We start from the raw sequence: 21,913 nt of genomic DNA on the forward strand, positions 1-21,913 counted from the left end.
CACGTCACACACCTCACATTAAACACTTGTGAGGACCATCACCGACACAATGCACGGGATTCTGATCTTTACCAAGCCAACCCTAACCTAAAAATCAAATCTTAACCTTTAACCGCCGTTGGGGGTCCTGAAGTCACACATATAATTGGTTCATCAACCTGATCCTTTGTGACTTTCCCTAATTTTATGAGACTTGCTTAGAAACCTGATTCTGAGCTGATGATATGCACGTCCACTTATTACTCCTCCTTATCGTTCTAACAGGGAGTTTCTCTGCTCTGTGATCCAAATGATCCCAAACTAAGTAATGCCACTCTGTAGGATAACATACTGTCCATTTCTTTGTTTGTAAAGGACTTTTTGGCAAAAAAAAAAGGAATATGTATTTGTCCATGCATAACCCATGTGACACAGATCGGTGTATGGTTTCTGTATTTTGTCGCCTTCATCAAATTTGGCCATGACTTTAATACATTTCTACATATTGGGTTTTAAAAAGGGCAGAAGAAAAGGAAGAAAATAGTTGGTTTTGTAATCTTATTATTTTTACACGTATAGCAGTGGGGTCTGTGGGACCCCAAACAACGAGCAACCGGAGCCAATGTCAACAAAACACAAAGGTTAAACGGCACTTTGAAAAAATGAGGAAAGGCCAAAATGTCCGGACTGGTCCTCACAAAGCTGGAGGTACAAGAGCTCACAGCGTCTGTCTCTTTTAAGGCTGTCCAAGGGAAGAGTCTCCGCTCACCAGAGCAACTGTTGCTCTGCCCATCAGCGGAGGCCAAGTCCATAAACTTTACCACACCAGCTGTCTGGATCATGCACACACACACACACACACACACACGCAGGCACACATGCAAATTCCCATGCATTTCATCATCGAGCCTCTCAGCGCTGATTGATTCTTATGGGGCTGACTGTGTGTGTGTGTGTGTGTGTATTTGAGTCAGAGGTTTGCATTTAGGCGACTCATGAATTTTAGCCTTGCATCTGTAATTCGCTGTCCCACCCCGCAGCCCTCTTCTCTAAGCTGTGGCTGATTGGATTTTAATGTTTCTGCTGTAGTCGGTCGATATAACTAATTCTGCAGTCAGACAGCCAAGAAACATCACCGTCCACCGGCCAGTCAGAGTGTATGCGTAGCCAGAGGTGATGCAACAGGAAACAACAAAATAATCCCAAAAGAAAGGGGCCTTATAACTCTACATGTCAGTTGAGGCTGGTTATGGTACTTGGACCCGTGGCTGCTGTTGTCTTGGTTATCTTGTGACGACGTCCGTTGATCACACGGCCAAACTGAAGCATGAGGACGCCCCTCCCTTCTTTTCCCCGCTGCTTCCTGTGGTGTCAGTGCCTTCTGTAAGCAGTATCTCTCACGAGTATCCAGAGCACGGACTGCTGGAAGCCGGAACTGCTCAGAGCTGTAGTTGAGTAGTTTGATGTCAAGCTGCGGTTTGACAAACTAGACATCTGGTCTCGCTAAATCCAGTGCAGATCTACAGCCCCTACATGGCCTGGCATCACCAGACCAATTCGCATTTACAAATGCGTGTTGAACCTCTGGTTCATTTTCGATTTCCAACGGCTGCAGACCACAAAGCCTCCGGACACAATTCCATAGACCTACAACCAATCAGAGCAACAAACTGTGTGACGTAGTACACAGACTACGGCTATTTCTTCTTGTTTTAGAGAAGAAGAAATAGCTTCTCCATTTCTCCATCTGTAAAAGAGACACCTTAAAAATGTGGGACTAGAGGGGGTCTGTGTTCGACAATTTCCAGCATTCAAACTCTCTTCATGCGGTGAATGGTCGGGTGAGAAAGGAGCCAGGGTTTGAACCTCTCTCTCAAGCTCCCTTTTCTTATTCCTGACACAAGCACTCATGTCTTTTTTCATGTGAACAACTGAGTGCAACGCTTTGAATGTCCTCCAGGAGAAATTCTGCCTGAAAATCTGCAGTGTTGTCCCCATATTTAAATGATATCCCGTCTCCTCCTCTCTGTGACAGCTGGCTTTTCACTCCACCTTCCAGCGTGGACCTTCAGAACCGCTATAAACACTTTTGATATCCGATGTGGTTGGACAGCACGTCTTACAAACTAGCTCTGAACGAGCATAATCCAACCCTTAGGGCTGTTTTCTCTTGAACACTTCTTAGTTTTATTTCAAGGGAATGAAATCATCTGCATTTTTTCTGCGTGACACTGTCAGTGCTCTTGTCGATGGCACTTTGACTGCAGATAAAGACGCCATTCATCTCCTGGCTAGGTACTGGCCTTCAGGTCTGAGTTGGGGCCCATGTTTGGATGTGTAGGAGTGCTCTTTAACAATGGGCCTCGTCAATTCAACGCTTTCAATGTGATAAGTATTTAATAATAATAAAATCTGCCCGTTTTAGTCTTAAGTCCACTGTGAGTCTTCATTAGCCTGCCTTTGTAAATGATCCATGGACATTATTCTTATCAGGCACAGCTGAAAACTCATTTAGTATGGGCACATATTTAACTGACACCTTATTATTTTGCTCATTATGCAGGGGTAGCTTTTTAAAATTTGTTTGCTGGGAGCCCAATATGTTTTCTGAGTCAGCTCTGGCGGGTGTTATTGGTGTCAGCAGCACAAATCTTCCTTTTATTAAGGCTGATTACTGAGATTGTTCCCTTTTTCTGCTTCATTAACCTTGAAAGTGCCATGTAAATATAGTTGGTATTATCACTACTTCCTGAGAAGGATCAAGAGGGAGATGAAACATTGCCCAAAGACGGCTCAACTAAATTTTTCTTTTCCTCAGACATGGGTATTCTTTTGTTTGGTACTGACCTTGAATAAGAAATAATGATTTAGTCTCTTTGATATGAGGCTGGTATCCACCGTTTTGTCTAATATTTGAATTAAAGCCATTTAAAATGCACCGATGACAACAGCTGCATACAAACCATGAAGAGTGTTGGACTCTTAGATTTTTCATATTTCTGCATTTCATCCGTGTAAAATACTACAACCTTTCCATGATAATGATCCTTTCTGGGACCTAAAATGTATTCTTTTTTTTAATTTTTTTAATTTTTTTTCCTGCTATGAGGATGGTTTTCAGCTCAGACAGATTTTATGTGTACTGCCACTCAGGGATGGCAACGGGAGAGTCCGAGAAAGTAGCTGCTAAAATGCATTTACTAAAAGCTACAAACCAACTGTTAAGTGAAGCCACTGATAGTCATCTGTTTCCTGGGTTTCCGAAATAAATCGCCCAAAACCACATCGCCAAAAGGTGATCAAAGGTCAGTTTATTTAATACTTATATTGATATAGAATGTAGATATTGTGCTTCAAGATCGGATATTTTGGTGTAAAACAAATATGTTGTCTTGAATATTTTACTGACGCAATCAGTGTCAGCATATTTGCGACTTGCCAAAGATGTAAATTAACAACATTTCCTCATCTTGTTGATAGAAAACGGGATCTGGTCACAAATACGTTTCCTTCAGATGTATTTGCTGTTGCACATTAGTTGTATATAAACAGAATTCCCAGGAGGCAGCGGTGGCCCATCGGGTACCTCAGTACTTTTACGGTACCAACAAAAGACAGAGTTTTGAAAACTGTCAAACTGTCATGTACGCTGGTATCAAATGTCTTCTCAGATATATTCTTATTCTTTGGTCAGTGTTACAAGAATGGCTGGTAATCGGCTCTTCACTAGTGTCTGGGTTACGGTCACTCTCTAAAATGCGTATGTGCGTGTGTGTGCGTGCGTTTGTGTGTGTGTGTGTGTGTGCTGAACCAGTGGCCAGAGTGATGAAGGTGATTGTTTACCGTTGGTGCAATATTGAAACAAATCCGGAAAGACTGTGGCAAACAGGTGTAGGATCTCTCTCAGTCCAACGGTAGATCGACAGAGTCGACACCTAAGCACTGATTATGAACGAGCACTTAACACACCCAGGTCTCAGAGTTCACTGAAAGCAGGAACATGCTTCATACCCAGCCCTAAAAGGGTGTCGGTGCAGAATATTAGACAGCGCCCTACAGCATTATTATTATTATTATTATCATGATCATTAATTGTTATTATTATTATTATTATAGCTATTTCAATTTGAAATAAATGAAGAATAATGACGATACCTTAGGATATGACTATTAAATGAGATATCAGATGTGGGGTTCTTTGGGAGCTTTGACAGTAGAGGTTTAGACGATGATCATCTGTAGTTCTACTTGACAAAGAGGAGCGGGAAGCCTGTTCTCATTCCCGCTCTTCTTTTTAAACTGAATTTCATTCATCCCAGTTTTTCATCGCGTACATAAAACAGCGACTGTTAGCAGGACGCCGTCCCAAGGCAAAGCGGATGCTTCCCTCTCTCTCTCGCTCTCATATTACAGCAAAGTGAACATTGAGCTTTTCAGAACTCGCTCCCTAATTAGACTCTCTCCATTCTCCTCTAATGGCGCCCTGCTCTTTGACACCAAATCGTAGAAGTGCATTACCAGCAGGTAGGTGTGTGCGTGTGCGTGTGTGTGTGTGTGTGTGTGTGTGTGGTAAGGGTCAGGATCCTGACAGTTCACGTGATGTCGGTCCGAGAGACAGACAGAAGGCCTGCGGTCCCCCAAGACCTCATTATAGCTCTGAGGAGAGACACGCACACACAGAAACACACTTAAACTCAGACATCTGGAAAAGGCCATAGGCCGCACATACATAAACACACATGTGCACAGGTCTGTGCAAGCTGAGGCACTTATACACTGACACACATGCGCACTACGCTGCACTAACACAAGTCAAATGTCTGAAAAGGGCATCACAGAGAGCTTAACAAGAGTTCATTCCAAGCCCAGGGTGAACACGCACACGCTCACACACGCACTCACACACACACGCGCTCACACACACACACACACACAAACACGCACACACGCACACAGTGCAGTGAGCGGTGGATCATGCACATAGCAGCCATACAGCGAAGTCCTAGAATTCCTGTCTTCTTTGTCAGCTCACCGCTGTCATTTTTTAGTTTAGTCATCTCTCTCTCTCCCTGCAGTTGTCCCCTGCTTTAAACAGCTGAGTGTCCTCTCTAACATCAGACACGCGCCCCGCCTTAGGCAGCTTGTGCAGCTGACGCACCACGCACAAACAAACGCACACACACACACACACACACACACACTCAGACACACACCCAATGTCAGCCAGACATCAATTCTGTTCGGGTAATTCTTCCCCGGAGTTCTTCTGTGAATATCACGGCATAAATGCTCTTTGGTTTTGTTTCGGGCTTTCTCTGGAACTGGAAAGTAATTTGTCTGTGTTGAGTTTTAGCGTGAAGAATGACAAAAGAAACTACAAGCTAAAAATGGATGAAGTTGTGCTTGTCTGTTTGCCCAACTGCATTTTTTTTTTTTTTCTCCCCACTGCAATTACAGAGCAAAACTGCTAATAATACTCGTACTACTACAGCTACTTACATTATCCCAACTAGTGCTTAAACTGCTACTTTTCCTGTGCCAGATTTAACATGCAGGATTTTGAAGGCTCATACTGACAAACCGTATTCGGATTAAAACCCGCTGATGTCGTGGCGTCCGCGGTGACGGGAACCGTAGACACTTCAGTATCTCTGTGTTTCTGTTAATGTTGACAGTGTTGTGTGGTTCAGAAATGTCCTTTTATTGAAGCGAGGTAAGAACTGTGTCACGGGTGCAGCCAGTATGTTCAAACCAGCGAGATTTATGTAGCTAGACCTTCACTGTTTTCGAGTTGGGGAATTGGCCAGAGAGCTATGTGGAAGCAGTGTGGATACCTCTACCTCTAAGATCCCCTCTTTAGAGGTCATACACTATACGCGTGTTTATATGAAGTCACTTTCATACCAAAAAGATCTGAAAGAGTTAGATTTATGTCACACTTGATAACAAGGAGCCATGAAGTAACAACAGCAGACCGACAGATTGGACAGAGCACATGTGCAAGAGGCCGAAGACGGAGATGCCGAGGACTATTCTTGACACCAAAACTTCTGGTTAAGTTGGCAGCAGTAAACTACACCTCTTTTGGTACGTATCAATGAAAATATTCAATGCCGCTGCCAAGTGATGCCTTTTATGAACTGCCACAAGGTGATCTGCCGTTAGCATAGCCTGGCTTAATCGAGGACAGCGAACTTATTCTTCAGGACCGTATAAATAGCATTACCAGGATCGCTTTTTACCAATTAGGACCATTTCCAAAATTAGGGGCTTTCTTTCCTAGATTCATTCAGAAAAAAACGCATTTGTCCTGAGCAGACTGGAGAACAGCAAACCTGTTCAGGGGACGTCCAACCAAAACAATTCATAGACCGCAAATTGTGTGTGTGTCTGTGTGTGTGTGTTTGTGTGTGTGTGTGTGTGTGTACGTACATGTATGTACATACAGTATATCCAATCAACCAACCATGTAGCAGCGCTGCAATGCATAAAATCCACTCTTTACAAGTGGTGAACAGAGAAGCTTCTCAGAATGAACAACGCGTCCGACCTTGAGGTGGATGGTCTACAAACGGCAGAAGACCACGTCAGGTTCCAGTCCTGTCAGCCAAGAACAGAATCCTGAGGCTGCAGTGGGCCCAGGCTCACCAAGACTGGAGAGTTGTTGAGAAAACATAGCCTGGTCTGATGAATCTGGATTTCTGCTGAGGCAGCAGATGGTAGGGTCAGAATTTGGTGTCAACAGCATGAATCCTTGGACCCAACCTCCCTTGTGTCAACAGTCCAGGCTGCTGGTGGTGGTGTAATGTTGGGGGGAATGTTTTCTTGGCTCCACTTTGGGCCCCTTAATACCAATCAATCATGGTCTGAATGCCACAGTCTGTCTGAGCGTTGTTACCGACCATGTGCTTCGCTTTATGGACACAGTTTACTACTTACTTTTATTTATATATATATAATATATATATCTCAATCCAACAGTCATGCACTCTCACTATTACAGCAGCCCAACCTCCCTCCCTACTCAGAGCCTGCCTCATGGGGGAAAATATATGGGTGTGGTCACTTGAAAATGTTTGATGTGCTCGAGACGTGTGAAGTTCTTAGGGAGGCAGACTGCTTCTAAGTTAGGCCTATCGTTTGCTCTGCTCGAGGTAAATCAAAGGAATTTGTGGAGAGCGGCTAACAAGCTAGCACTCCTACCGGTTTCACAGTATGCCTGTTGGTTTTTTAAAGCCAGTAATGATTATCGTTTCACACTCTGCTAGCTGCGATGGCCAGATCCCCCTCATAGAACGAAAAAATACAACAAAAAAGTCCTCCGAATTTGGTTTCCGATCCAGAAATATGCGGTTTAGATAGGGATGTGATAAACAAGTATGGGTAAGGGTGTGTACGTGTGTGTATCTGTTGTCACAGCGGGGGCTCACTATACTCAAAATAATGTATTACTAAATTCCCTAAATTATCCTAAAAGGCCACTGAGCTTGAAAGTCTGACTTGGGCAGTAATTGCAGTGCTGGGATGAGTATGTTGTGCGGTTGTAGTGCGGTGGAAAAAACCAGCAGACGCGGGCCCACAGAGTCTAACCCGGATGGATGGTTCAGTAAAGTGAGAGAGCCGGATGAGCCTGAAAGGAAAATTTCAATTTCCTCTCAACTCGGCTCTTGTTATGTTAGTCTCATCCCATAACATCTCACTCATCACCGTGTGCTACGAGAAAAACGAGCAACGAGAAGAAAACGACACACTCATTTTTATCTATAAATGTCTCCTACTAAAATCGCCTCAGTATATCACATCTCACACCTCTTTCATATTTAAAACTGCTGTTCATCAGAGCAGATCCCACTAATGAACACATGCTGGACTTCTTTTTTTTTTTTTTTACTTTGGACCATATTTAATTGAATATTGAATTACAAAGGGCATTAAAAGTTCAAGTCTCATCCAATTTAAACTTTTAATGTTAACGTGTTTTCGAGATGTCTGGGATTTCGGCCGATGCTGTTTGGATGTGCATGCGTGTCCGGCTGTGTTTTGTTTGGGTTTTTTTTTTCTTGGTTGTGTTTATTCTGATTTATTTATTCATATTGATCTCAATGAGACTAACTGATTTGAATAAAGAGTGTGATAATAAAATAGTTTTAACCATGATTTCTGTTGCATTTAATAACATTTTACTCAGAGAACGAAGACAAATGCATAACACTATTACACAGTCCTTGCAAAACGTAATGGATGTTTACAAAGTTTGTTTTATCTGATTCAAATTTGATCTACCAACTTAAAGTATTTAATGTGCACATGCAAGAGTGGTTTCCAGATTAAACAGGTTACACTGACCTCGTCAAACTGGGATTTGAAGTGTGATCATCTGACCGCTCGTGTGTCTCTCGCCCTGCAGGACTTGCTCCGGTGATGTCGCCACATCCGCAGATCTGAGAAATTAGGTAGGAAAGTATCATTTTTTTAAACTCTGCGAATCTTTTGTGAGTCGAGCCGCTCCGCCACCTCTTTCTCTCAGGCTGTGTTATGATCTGTCCATTCTTACTATGCCTGTCTAAACCATGAGATTGATGACGCAAGCTGCACGCATAGCCTATGAATGGGTTGTGCCTGAGAGGCTACGCTCGGGTCAAGAAAGCCCGTTGGCCCTGAACCAGCATCAAACAGAGTGGGAGTCTCACTAAGGTGCACTTCACTTGGGGTACACTGCAGCTCTCCCACCAGATCAGTGTATTTCTGTTGGCTTAACTATATACAGCCAAATAAATACACACTGACGGTTTCAATTTCCTGTCGATTTCCTAGTACCAGTCTGAAAGATGTGAGGACCAAATTATTTCATCAGTTATATTTAAATTAAATTTTCTTTCTGCTTGCACAAGAATCGTGGGTATTTCGAACATCAGAGGCTGCTCCCAGTGAAATCACTGAACATTGTCCAAGTTGTGGAAACTGAGATGAATACACACTCATACATGATTAATTGTTTACCCCTGTGGAGAGGGAAGCTGGCTAAGCTAACACGCAGCCATAACCCTTCATTACATTCAGACTGAGTGTCTCCTCGCTTTGCTTGCGTGAGACTTGACAGATAACCAGCGGCCTAAGGATATGCCGACATGTTTGATGACATAACTTCACTCATGGCAAAGCGGCTATGAGAACTCACGAGGCATTTCTCGAAACCCATGCTCTGACATTGTTATTTTGGTGTTTTAATGTTTCAGCTTTTTGCAGGAGCCTTTTGTCATCTTTGCTGAGCCAAGCTTTCATAAACCTCTTCATGTAGATGTCATCAGGTGTTACTAAACACAAATACAGATCAGTTGGTGTTTGTTTCTCCCTGGATGAGTCCCTCCACGTTTTCTGGAGTGAACCTCACTTCAGCTCAGTACCCAACGCCTGCAGCGAAGACGCAGTCAGCTCGTTCCATTCATCTATCCCTTCATCAGGGCTTTAGTGTTGCTGAAATATTCAGCCCTGAGAAACACTGAACATGAAGGAAACAGAGGAGTAATTCTTGAATGCTCTCTAATCTGTCTTTATTCTGCTCAGACTATTCTCTGCCCAGAACCAGGTTCCCCTTTTGCCAGTCATGTGCACACATCTCTGTCAGTTTACTTTGGGCACAGCCCGTAGAATCGAGCCCCCGGACTGTGTGTGTCCGTTTGTGTTTGTGTGATCCTGTGCTTCCGTCTTTGTGAGGACCAATTTAGGACCCTTGAGATTGAGGGCAGTTTTGGAAAGCAAGGCCGGTCCTCACTTTCTTCACAGGACTGTTAAGACTTGGTTTGAGGTTTTAAGATTATAATTAAGTTAGGCGTTACAACCCACTCACAAAGTGAAAACACCAACATGTTTCCCTTTTAATGCCTAGATTACACCTGGTAAACATCCACAATTGACAGAAATGTGGTTACATACAGCTTGTACCTCTCCTTTTAACAGCTTTACTGGTCGGTAACAGCTTACGTTTCACTTGCACAACCCAAAGTCAGTTTTCTTACCTGCCAAAGCCACAAGCAGTGACAGTGACTTCAGTCTCCCCCGAAACTCCACCTTAATTGATGGCCAAAACGATGGTTCTCAGTGGTTTGAATTGTTAGCTTAGCTAAGCAACAGAAGCAGCAGAAGCAATGGAGAGTGGCAGAGTAGGGTGTATGGAAGTGATATCGCCTTGCAGTTCGTGGGTGGGGGTGTCTCCGGGTACGTCATACATTATCCAGATTTTTGGGAAGGTCTAGAGGACAAAATCATTGGATTTAATCTGGAAAGAGGAAAATAAGTTACTACAGACTGGCACTATAGTCAATACATAGTTTAACAAGACCTGATCAGAACCTAGTATGTGGCTGGACCGCCCTTCATCTGTTTCCTTCTCTCCTACTGTCTCTGCTCACATATACAGTACTGTAATACAGCCAGATTCCCCATAAAAATGTTCTCATTACATGTTTGTCTGGTTCTGTTGTCAGAAAACGGAACAAGTATGAAACAGTGACTGAAACTTGGCCCATTGAGACGACATGTTAACCATCAGTCGCTTCCGAGACATTTCCAAGCTGCTTCTCTGCTGCTAAAATCCTGGTTTTATAACCAAGACGTCGTCTCACAGAATCACCAGACACATAAGTTAAAGACGACGGCTTTGCTGTGATTTCAGCTATATTTATCTGTAAAATGATCAGTCAGAGAGAGCGTTAGAAGCTCATTCATGTCTATTTCAGATGACTTGTGGTCAGCTGAATCAGACGCACAGAGAGGTGTTGCCTGCGGAGGGAAAGCCCGACCTCACGCTCACGGGGCAACACTGGCAACTGTCTTCTACAGAGAGTAGCCAAGGTTTGTTGGAAAGTCGCTAGATTTGTCTCTAAGAGCTTTTGTGAAGAAAATTCACTAAAGGGGTCGGAAAAGTCGGTAAATCTAGCAACAAAGCCGCTAAGTTGGCAACACTGCCTTTTAAAAAAAGCATACGGGAGCGTATGTGTGTATTTATGTAGGTGGGACTTGTTTGTGTTGCCTTAACCGGGCATCTGGCCTCAGCGGCTCATGGGTCTGTCATTAGTCTGTAACCACACACACACACACACACATACAGGGATGCCTTTTTTTCAGCTAGATGGACTTTTTAACTTGGATCGTTTTAAAATATTTGCAAATTGTCTGTGAGGTTTGTGTATAGCGTTCAACTGTGTTTCGGATTTTTTTGTGGTCTGTTTCTTTTTTCTATTCTGTTCTGTGAGTCATGATTTCTAGGTCTGCCCCACTGTCCTCCTCCCCCTGTGCATCTCTAAACCTCCTCTTTCTTCCCTTTTCTTTCTTTCATTCTATCCCTCTCTCTGCTTTTATCTCCCAGGCGGCCGGTTTTAGTTACCTGTCTGTTCTCTCTGTCCCGCTGCATCTTTCATTTCCATTTTTATCTCTCTTCAATCCTTGCCCCCCCTCGTCCCTCTCTCCATCTTTCTTTTAAATCAACTTTACTGTCTCGTTCTCGCTCCCCTTTCCTGCTCTTTTTATTCCTCTCCCCATCTCTGCTCAGCTGCCAATTAGTGTGTAAAATGCAGAACCTCAAAAAGCCCTGCATGTCTGCATATAAAGAAAAAGCGGAATCAGAAATCAGATAGATTCGGGTCATCAGTGCACAGAGCTCACTCAGCCACAGAAGTTGTTGTATTTTTTTCATCCTGGCTTTATTTCTGATGCCAAACCTTTGTTTTGCCAAATTTGACATCACCCATCAAAAATGTCTTTTTATACAAGCATTGTTGAACTTTTGTAGATATATTTTGAGATATGCTGGTAAACTGATCTGAATGAGATTGAATCGTGGCATAGTTATACTTGCAACTGTCACCTTGAGAAATTGGACTGACAAAAGATAAATAAATAAATAAAATAATCTGCTCTGCCCCACTTAAACTTCTTTTACATGCAAGGCTAAAGGGTGTATTGGGGACATCCGGGGTGGGATTAGCTTTTCAAAGGTCAGTGAAGTGTGTGACTTCTAGCTTAGCATTTGAAAAGCCATGCATCATGAATGAGACCCTTTTTTTTTTCTTTCCTTCTTTATTTTTACTTTGTGTAAAGCTGCTGCTTCCCAGTTGCTGTGTTAAACACAACCCTGGCATTTGATTCATCTGGTCCCTTTGCTCCACTGGTTTAATTCTGAGACATCCCCTGGAAATGTCAGTGAGGAGGTGTGGGGTCACAGGGTCGAGTGAGGGAGCAACGGTACAATATGAGCTCATTTCCTGAGGACATTCCCACCGTGTGACCTGTATGACCTGCTGAGACTGTGCAGTGCATGCGAGACAGTGAACTGTATGTGTGTTTCTTGCTCATACTGTCCTATCATATCATATCTATCGGTTTATCAATCAAGGAATCCATGCAGATTCAATTCACATTTTTATAGCTTGTGGAATATATTCTTATTGCATGTATTTAAATAGATATTATGTGGCTCTTTTTGTAGTTTTCTTTATTGTACTTGATCTCAAAGGTATTTACTTTTTATATTTTTTTAACCATGCGAGCATCATGGCACTGGGGATGACAATTTTGGTTTGTCAGTCTGCCACTTTGGTCCAGCTTGAAACATATATTTACTGGAATAATAATTTACTGGATGGACTGTCATGAATTTTTGTTGAGATTCTTGGGGTTTCCACAAGATGAACCCACTGATTTTTCCTCTAGTGCTGATGTTGACATTTTTGGTTCAGGGTGCAATATCATGAGAATTACTGGATGGATGCCTTTAAATTTACTTTAAATTTACTTCAGATGTTCAATGTCCCCAGAGGATAACCTCTAATGACTTTGATGATCCCCTGATTTTTTTTTTCTTAGATTGGCCGTCTCTACAAGCAGCTTATTACGGCCCATAGTTACACGTCGTTGTCAGGCGACCTCTAGTGGCCGTAGTAATGATGACGGTAGCATGGAGGAATTCAGGTGACAAAGTTAGAGGAGAGCGACAAGGTCCACCTTGCGAGGAAGAGGCTGGGGTGGATGGATGGGTCGAATAAGTGCAGGACTTTCACACAGGAGGCCGCTGTTCATTTCCCGTTTCAGACCGTCACTCAGTGTTGTATCTTTTATCGATGATCGTTTCATAACCTTAACTGCATGTTTATTATTGTAACCAAAACGACGGAGGTCCTCTAACCTTAAGGAAGTACTTATTTACTTATTTTAACCCAAACCACAATCTTTTTTATTTTTACCACGACGATGCAGGTCCGGTACGCCTGCCGCTGCCGCGCACCTTTGGGTCATGTTCAAGGGTAGGGACAAGCGACCTTTATGGTTGTTTAGGTTGGAGGACTTGGACTTTTCTGGAGCACCACCAGCAGTTCAGAGTTTCCACTCATTCAGTGAAATACTGTGCATCGTCCCCTAGATGGAACGCATCAAAACCCGGTAGAGACATTCACGACTCTCAGACGATGTTTTCCAATGACTGGAATGATCATCTGACTGCATGAGGTTGACATTTTTGTTTTATTTGAAATATCAATCCGTGCAACAGTAGTTCTGTCCTTTTATTTCCTCATCACTCCCTCTTTCTGTGCGTCTGGCTCAACCCTGCTGTTAAAGGAAATGGCAGAGGACAGGTTAGAGAAACGGGACGACTGTGCGTTAGGTCCAAGAGAACCGAATGGAGAGGAGCTGATGTGCAAGCAATTTTCCTGACAAGTAATCTTGCACACCCCTATCTCTCTCCGCATTTCACTTGGGTTTCAAGCACTGAAAAGACAGTGCAAGAGTAGAAGTCTGTTTAAACATGTTGTTAGCGCAAACTGGAAGTGCTCCAGAGTGTCTCTGTGGGTAGAGCAAATGTTAGACTCCAACGTTGCCAGGTCTTGATTCCCACTGAGACCAACCACGCTACAAAATATGTATGTACTCAGTGACTCTTTTAAATTTCTCTCTTGAAATGTGAGCTCCCTAAGCCTGGATTTTAGTTCTTTTTCAGTTTGACTCCTATTGTGTTTCGCTGTCTGTCACTATATGTGTGTTTTTTAATTATTATTATTATGCTGCTAACTGTCTTGGCCAGGGCTCCCTTCAAAAAGAGACTCTTAATCTCAACGGGACCTTTCCCGGTTAAACAAAGGTTAAATAAAATATGGACTCACGCATCTAGTGAGGTAATTGTGTTTTTATGCTCGCCATAACAGCTTTACTAGACTGGCGTCAGCATAGGTGCTGTTAAGCATGGTGCTACATCTTCAGTTCATCAAGTGGAAACATTCAGTCGCCAGAGGAAGCGATGCCGAGAAAAATCAGTTTACATTTTATCTTCTGTCCTGCCAGAGGCTGTGTTGATTCTCCAAATCTTAAGTATGAGTCATGTCCTTTGAATGTGTTATACTTGCCAGAAGGAATGTACTGATGCTGGAAAGAGATTATTAGCTCCTTGTTGAACTCCTCTGTCTGCGCTACCAGTGGTTGTAACCTTTGCTGGCCACCAGCTGGCCTGTAAATCTTCGCCTCCACAGACGACATGAAATTAGCCTGATAATGGCCTGATTCAACAGATGTGGGCCACCAAGAACCAAATAGAGCATTTGAAACAATTGTCCAGATCGATTTGTCTCGACACAGTGGAAGGACGTGCAACATGTCACGACCATCTGACGTCTGTCGCACTATAATGCTATGCGGAAGGTATTCCGCAGCTCTGGAAAGTCGTCCCCATCGTCCATTATAACCATTATAATCACCAGGTAGACAGTTCATCAGTTAATCTACCAGTAATGTGCACTTGCCCATATTTAATTGGCCAGCATATTGCTATCCTGGATGTCATTGCATTGACACCCAGGATAGCAATATGCTATAAGTTGGATCAAATTCAATTGTTTTTGCCAATTGAGCTGCATTTTTGATTTAGTTCTGGTTATTCCTGAGTAAAATCAGGAAGGAGTGGTTAAGCTCACATGAAGCTGACAATATCTAAAGCTAACAAACACAAAAAAGGGGCTCAAAACCTAAAACGACAAATGATTATCCATCAGGCCGGCAGCATGACTAAAAACCCAGCTACAAATGACAGCGAGCATAAAATACCAAGAGAAATGAATTAAGTATTTTAAAATGTCTTGTGATTAATGGTTGTGCAGCCAATCAGGTTAATGGATCCAGTTATCAGTGGTTTTGTCAGGATCTCAGCTGGATAATAATGACTGCTCTGGTTTTGTGGAGCATCTAATGCAATAAAGAGTCCATTACTTCCTGCCTGTTAGTGCCCAGAAGCCTCTGGTCCCTACCTCTGTGTTTCTCTTCCATCACACCAGCTGCTGCCTTTGTATGTTGGTCCGTCACTCTTTTCTTCCAATGAAATTACTTTACTGGTATGAGTGTTAATGTTACGTAAGCACAAAGTAAAAAAAATTGGAAACATTTGTACACCTCTAACTGAGATTCCAGATATAGTGTGAAAGAGTTGGGCGTTGGTATTTCGGCGTATTTTAAATATAAGGGAAAATTATCTGCCACATGGCCATAACTGTTGTATTGAAACCTAATTTACTGCGGGTGTATCCTCCATTCATCAACCTGCATCTTCTTCCGCTTCTCTTGATGTTTTCCCACAATGCCTTTCGAAAACCCTTCAGTGCAGGTGGAGAGAGTCACTGCAATAACAACATAACCAGAGCAGGAGTGTTCGCTGACGGTCCAGTGTGTTTTCCCTTACGGCGAAGTCGTCCTGTATTTATGTCTGGATATTTCTTGTGGGCGCTTTGCTTTGGGTCTATTGAGGCTGCTGTTGGCGAATAGATTTTTTTAAACTACGGTGAATGTCTTCCCCAGAGTGTTGAGCATGAGTGAAAAATGATTCGGTGAGGTGCACCTCCCCGAGGAGGCGCAGGAGAGAGAGGTGAGGTAAAGACACTGCGCGGGGCGAAAGGAACGGGTGCGTGCAGGTGTTCTGAAAACAAAAGGAGGTTAGTTGCTGTAGTTTGACCCAGTGATTTTGCCCAGTCGCCAACAGGGTCAGCAGCTGCTGCAGTGGCCGTGACACGTGTTCATGGAGGCAATAAACAGAGGCAAAGCCCTACGTACCGCAAAGCCTCGGTCTGCCTCAAAAAGTGCACCCCTTGGGGTCACACCTCAGTCAGATCTGAACACACAGACATGAAAGGTGTATCGTGCCCCATGTTTAGATTCAGCGAGACTCACACAGCCCAGGAATATCATTCGTATGTCAATGGCAAATGAACGTCCATAAATCTGCTTAGGAATCGTTTTTAAAAAGACGCTGCTTATAACTCCAGAACTGGCCTGAGACTTTTCTTCAGTATCAAGGTAATCCAGTGCAAGTTGCCTGGACATGCATGTGTACTTTGGAGACAGGAACCGCTGACAGTTAATTTGACACACTGGGGGCTGAGTTTGTCCGACTGGGGGCCCGTGTGCCAAACTTTGAACACCCCTGGGTTAGCGAAGCGGTTCGATTGTTGGGGACTGATGTCGAAACGTCTTTTACGAGCTATTGAACTTAACTGTGAGGTTTTCCTTTTAGTTGTTTTTTTTTTTTTTTAATTATTTCTTCCTAGTGTCTACAGATTAATTCAAATTAGAATTAGTGCCCCTCTTACCTTACACTGTACCTTGTGCTCTCATTTGCTTGAGTGGGGACTCAAAGCTGTGTAGTATTTTCTTTATAAAAGATGGTAATGTTTCTTTTTCACATCAACTCCCCTGTTGGCTGTCACTCCTCTGCTCACACATGCTGCTTGTTCTCTATTCTCCTGCCTGTCTTTCTTCCTCTTGTTGTTTGCTTTGCGTCTTCCCATTCCCATCTGCCCCACCCTCCGCTCTTCGTCGGTGTAACGTGCTTTACGCTGCCCTGCGGCCAGTGGCCCGATAAAGACGGTGAAATGGAGGGACGATATCCATGCACGCGCCGAGATGAGAGAAGGGGCTCTAGAGCTAAGGAGACAGTTGAAAGCAACCCTCCTGCGTCAGACGGAGCAAACATGGCTGAACGGGTGCTCGGTTTTCAAGCGGAGAGGGAGCGATGAATGGGGGAGGGCGGTTTTTAGAAGGGAAGAGAGGGAGGCAGATGAAGAGTAAGCATCACAACCAGAGACTAAAAAAGACAGAATGGAGTTTGGTGCGTGCGAGTGTCAAGTCAGTCATGTAGCCGGATTTATCTGACAACAAGAAGGTTATGAGGGTTCAGCAAGCGCTCGTGTCAGACAGGAGGAAACACAATCTCTGCTCCATTAACGTGATTCAACTTCAACCGAGACTTTCCCATACTCTGTGGAGTGTCAGCACATTATGTCACAGGAGCAAGGAAAATGCAGCCCGTTGCCACTGCTGTGCTGTGATGCATTACGCAGCCGACCTGTGTGATGGTCAGCCACGATAACCGTCGCCCCGTGCATTAGGCAAGGGGAAATGAATGCACCGATAGCCTGGGAAGAGAATGGAAAATACACTCAATGCATCAACATACATGCTGCAATTATATGTTAGACTGAAGTGCACCACACGTGGCCTGTGTCGCTTCATTCGCAGTGTGTAGCCCAGGTGTCATACAGACAAAGGACGTCCCTCTGGAACAACTCTGTTTTAGGGTTGATGTCTCCAAATGTGAACCTAAACCCAAAATCTTGATCTGGGCTTTTGTTTCTAGACATCATTTCTTTTATTTCATTATTTCTTTTATTTTGCTATTGTTTCAAAAAGTGAAAAAACCATCGGTAGTCTTTGATCTATTTTACCGCTTATTTTCATATATTTTTATCTGTTTCCTTGCTCTCGTGTGCATTACTGTGCTTACGTTTGTCCGATCTTATCAGCAGCTTATCAGTCTTCTGCGAAGCACCTCGAATTCGTTAAGATGCGATAAGCAGCTGAGACGCGTCAATCTGGGTGGAGAATTTAATCAAACAGGACCGTGGTGTATCCTGACGCGTTGGCATCAACCTGCCAGCGATGTGTGTCCAGCGGTGTGTGTTGCCCTCGGTACTAAGGGTGTGGGTCCAGTGGCTTCTCACCAACATTGTCTCATTTTTATTCAATCAAAAAACTGTGCAATCAGAAAAATTGGAAATATTCTTTGAAAAAACAAAAAACAAAATTTACGCAGTGACTATAAAAGAGGGATGAAGAAGCCAAAAAACCAAAACTAAATTTTTGCCAGATAGACAACACATTTGTTATGTAGCTAAATAATAGCATAATAAAAACAAGAAGAGAACAGATGAATATGAGTCACAGAGACTCGTTAGGATCCGAGGTCGACCTGATCCACGATGAAACCGGCTAGAAGAGCCCAGCTCCGGCTGCCACAACAAAACTAAGATTCAAGTGACGTGACTGTCCCTAAGCATTCCGAGGGCCATGTTCAAAAGACTTAAAACCTCAAAAAGAATAGTTATGGTCAACTTGGGACAGTATTTTCTTAAATATAGAAGAATGTTCAGTTTGAATCTTCTGCAGAAATAAGGCTCAGACCTTCGCCATCTCGCGAATATCGAAACCTTTAATGGACGAAAATGAAACCCTGATGTTTTGGTCTCGTGACCTTCGCACAGACTCTCATCCTGCGTCCCCAGCAGCAGCTTCGTGATTTACATATGGCAGCAGAATAAATACGTCTGTCTGTGTGATACGAGAGAAGGCTGCAGCCTCTTCGGCTCCTGCAGCCAAGGCCGGGGCGGTTAGAGGAGATTACGCGGCGACCCGGCGCGTGGACGCACACACACACATCACACGCAGTCCAATGCCACACGTGTTCCAGTATACTGGATCTTTGTCATGTGTAACTCTTAACTCTTCTTCATTAACCCATCACCTGTTCCCGTTTTAACTTCCCACACACACACACGTTGGTCTCTCCACAGTTGCGAGGACACTATCTGGCATAGTGCGTTCCCTAGCCCCTTACCCTGACCTGAACCTGACTCTAGTCTGAACCCTGAAACAGCCCTTTGACGTTGTGAGGACCGGACAAAAAGTCCTCACAACCATGGTTTCAAACCAAAATCTTACCACACAAGCATAGAAAGACATGTATACACACACACACACACACACACATCCACACAGGCCAGTGTGTTGATGTAATATACTAGATGTCTCTTAGCTCTAAGCCTGGCCAGTAGTAGTCAAGGCTAATTTAAGAAGTGTGCAGGCCTATAAAAACCTCGGTGGTCGGGTGCCTTCATCTCTGGACTGTATTGCTGGCCTCGTGACAACCCCTTTGCTATTTGGCGCATGGAGGTGGCGGGTCAAAGGCAGATGATGCTGAATTCACATTTTAGGAGAGACTCAAACTCTTCTCCGTGCGTACGGTGTGTAAGTCTGTCAAATTAAAGGACAAAATAGATTCGTCCAGAACGGCACACGTAAGCCAGACATTTCAGAAACTCAAAAATCTCATTTCACACAACCGCATGGTCGGCACAGAATCGACTTGATTGGCTTTGGGGAGAGCTCATGGTTTGGGCTCACATGATTACTTTGTTAAAGTTAGAGGACCTTTGTCATGGTTTGCAACAATACCCACGTGGTTAAGGTTCGGAAATGATCTCGGTCATGGTTAAAAGTTGCCCGTCGATGAGGAAACAAGAGATGAACCGATGATCTCCAGTGTTTTGTTGCACAGTAACACCTCTTTTGTAAATACTACTGAGACCAGAGAATTATTATCGTTATTTTATTATTATCCAGATGAAACAGGGTTTGGAGAATTCATTAAAGTGTAAAAGAAAGAAAAAAAAAGTTGGCCATTATATAAATGATCTCACTGTATGAACTTGGCGGAGCCTAATTAATGAAGGTGCCCGCTGTGTGAGCGGCTACGGGTACGTAACTGAAAGAGGCCTTAACGCTTTCTGCAAACGGCTGCGATGGACGGTGTCTCCCGGGGGTTTTGCTCTCTTAAAATTGGGAGGGGTCAGAGTGTGTGTGCCTCAGCCAACAAGATGTGAAAATTCCTCGCTAGGTCTGGAAAGCAAAAGTAAATGTAATCTACTGAAGACGTTCTTCTCCGCAATTTGCATACCATTACCTTTACATTGTTTTCTGTCTCTCTCACGCATCCCAAGTCAGCGCCCGCTGGTCCCCGGAACCTGCCTATACTCCCCGTGCCCACGGCCGTCTCTGCTGCTTGTATAACCATGTGTATCTGAGGAGGCAACGGTGGGCCAGACAACAGGGACTGCTGTGTACACAACATGGAGAAAATGGAGACAAACCTAAATAAGGTCTGCAATCAAAATGATGTCTCTTTCCCTCTAATTGAGACCCTGCAGATTTGCTCCATTTTCCCAAATTAAATTCCAGTGTCAGGTGTGATTACTGGTGGGAGATCTTTTCAAAGCAAGAGAATCATGAAAGAGAACACACTAAACAATGTTTCCAGAACAACAGAGAAAACACACATTTAGACCAGGGAAACTTCTTCAGCACCCCCATCAGTCAAAAAACAGAGGTTTAAGTCAGAGAAGTGCGGTGCATTGCGCACTGTACTGGCACAACTGCCACCATTTTCGGGCCGAAATCCACACAGCTCCAGTTCCCTACCACAAAAAAAGGAAGGAAATAGATAGACTTTCAAAAATGATCATTTAAACCTGCGCAGTACTTAGAGATTTAGCCAGTTTGACGGGGAAATTCAATTTTTGCTCTCTTTCAGTAGGTAAATGTGGTGGATTAGTAACATACCGGCTGACACACCTGAAACAACAACGGGAAAAACTCCTGACACCTGTGCTTTGCAGCACACAGTAGATTTAAAAAAAAAAGGTAATCAAAGGCGGTCTTCTAGCAGGACTATCGTATCATGCGCGAGTCAATAGCAGATGTGATCCAAAGGTCTAATCCGTCGCGTGGCTGTTTGTGCTTTAGTCCACAGCAGGTGATATGCATATCCTGTTATGGTATTCAAATATTCCCTGGTTGGCAGACAGTGACATTTGAATACAGTCTGAGCTCTGACTCTCTGCCGTCTCTCATTCAGTGGCCTGACAGCTGCATCTTTTATCATCCTTTCAAAGATTTTCTTCTTCCGTATCTTATTGTCTTTGAGTCTCTGTCCTATACATAAACTTTACATAAATTATAAAAAAAAAAGAACCTATTTAGAAAATAGTACATGAATGCTATGCTATGTATTTATGTATTTCCACTGTTTGAGTGTAGCTGTGCTGGACTCGTTGTGTGGATTTTGCTGCAAGGCTCGACAGCACAGCCTGAGACATTCTTCTACCAGCTCCGCATTTCTTCTTCATTCCGGTTTAGTTATGTCTTTTTAAAAACATTTTTTTCTCTCATGACTTATGAATTCCCTGCACGGAACATATATACGTACATGTACACAACATGCATGCGTTTGATTGTGCGCATTGTACACATATATAGTGTACAATGTACATGAAAGTTTAATCACAGCCATAGGGAAACTGGGTCACTGCAGAAAAAACAAGCAGAAACATCCATCCATTATCCATACAGCTTATCCTTCGGTGGTGGGGGGGGGTCGCCGAAGGTCGCCGAGCGTCGCCGAGGGTCCATTAACCTAAGCTGCATGTCTTTGGACTGCGGGAGGAAGACGGAGTACCTGGAGGGGAGAGCATGTAAGCGCCACACAGAGAGGCCCCGGCCGAACCGGGGTCCGAGCCCAGAACCTTCTTAATGCGAGAAGTCCCGGCCCTAGAGGAAAGTGACGGGCGGACCCGGACAATCAGAGCCATTTTTTCAGACTTTTTAATGCAACAACAGATTCCTATTGAAAAGCTCAATATTTACATATTAAAATGCTACCATCAAATGACGGTACCCCACTCCAGGCCGGTTCCCGTGATATTACTGGAATCTACAAAACTGCTGGAGGTGGCTGATTCTCGTCGTGTGGCTGAGTGACCATCCTCATCAGCTGAATTTTTTTTTCTTATGT

The 21,913-nt window shown here is 43.6% G+C and overlaps 1 protein-coding gene across 1 annotated transcript in view; it reads left to right on the top strand.

Moving 5' to 3' along the window:
- The window catches only part of pcbp4 (poly(rC) binding protein 4), a 143,080-nt gene that overhangs the window by 37,330 nt on the left and 83,837 nt on the right, over window positions 1-21,913 (top strand). The window contains exon 3 of the mRNA XM_040159493.1: window positions 8,387-8,432. The gene's annotated coding sequence lies outside the window, so the exon portion shown is untranslated. The remainder of the gene's footprint in view (window positions 1-8,386; window positions 8,433-21,913) is intronic.

This window comes from Xiphias gladius, chromosome 21 (assembly GCF_016859285.1).
Source record: "Xiphias gladius isolate SHS-SW01 ecotype Sanya breed wild chromosome 21, ASM1685928v1, whole genome shotgun sequence".
NCBI classification, from domain to species: Eukaryota; Metazoa; Chordata; class Actinopteri; order Istiophoriformes; family Xiphiidae; genus Xiphias; species Xiphias gladius.